At 66.3% G+C, this 835-nt stretch overlaps 1 protein-coding gene across 1 annotated transcript in view; it reads right to left on the bottom strand.

The window, feature by feature from the left end:
• RPH3AL (rabphilin 3A-like (without C2 domains)) overlaps positions 1-835 on the bottom strand; it is a gene marked incomplete at its 3' end in the record, with an annotated part of 25133 nt that overhangs the window by 21459 nt on the left and 2839 nt on the right. The window lies entirely within an intron of this gene.

Raw genomic sequence — 835 nt, 5'->3', positions numbered from 1 at the left:
CCCCAGCCGCTCCACCAGGCGCCTGCGGGGGAAGAGGCAGAGCAGAGGTCACAGCCCTGGCACGCCGAGAACCTGCAGCCGTGTGCTTCGCACCCAGGCTGCCTTCGCTGCTTCTGTGCGCTCCTGGCCCCCTCGCTGGGACCACGTCCTCGCTCTCTGCTCTCAGTGTCTCCTGTCAGCTGGCTCTCAGTCTTCAGGGATACAGCCCCCTGTAAGTCCATCCACTGATGCTCACCAAGCCCAGAACAATCACACCGGAGAGGCCTGACCAGCGAGAGGGTGCAGGGCAGGCAGCTCACAAGACGCTCAGTGTCACTGGGGTCACCCCGTCTCAGCACTGCCATTTCCTGCCTGTAGAGCAGGAAGAGCCCTTAGCGCTCAGCTCGGGGCGAGTCAGACAGCACCACGAAAGGGCAGGGGAGCGAGACCTGCCAAGCCTGCTCCGGTTCCACAGAGTCCCTGAAAGCAGCACTGCAGCCCCTGACTCCCCCACACCCCACCAGGAGCAGGAAGGCCAGCCTGAAGCGGGCCCAAGCGAGCCCGGCTGCAGCACGGCAGTGCCAGCAGCTGCTCCCTGCCTCCTGACGGCCGCCTGGAAGACAGGGAGCACGGACACACGAACAGTGCCTGTGGCAGCAGGACTGCGAAAGGGAGGGAAGGCAGGAGAAGCAGTCAGGATGCAGGCTGTGGAGAGCGGGCAGAGCACGGCTGCTGTCGCGAGCTCGCTGCTTGGCAGTCCCCAGGCATCCGCTGGTAGATGGGGACGGTAACAGCCAGGCCATTCATCAGCGGCAGCGACCGGCGGCAGCCCCCCGCGGCTGCCGCTCCGCCGCCC

The sequence above is a fragment of the Buceros rhinoceros genome, unplaced genomic scaffold (genome assembly GCF_000710305.1).
Source record: "Buceros rhinoceros silvestris isolate BGI_N320 unplaced genomic scaffold, ASM71030v1 scaffold27126, whole genome shotgun sequence".
NCBI lineage: Eukaryota > Metazoa > Chordata > Aves > Bucerotiformes > Bucerotidae > Buceros > Buceros rhinoceros.
The sequence above is the reverse complement of the archived record's forward strand: the minus strand, read 5'-3'. Positions and strand labels throughout refer to the sequence as shown.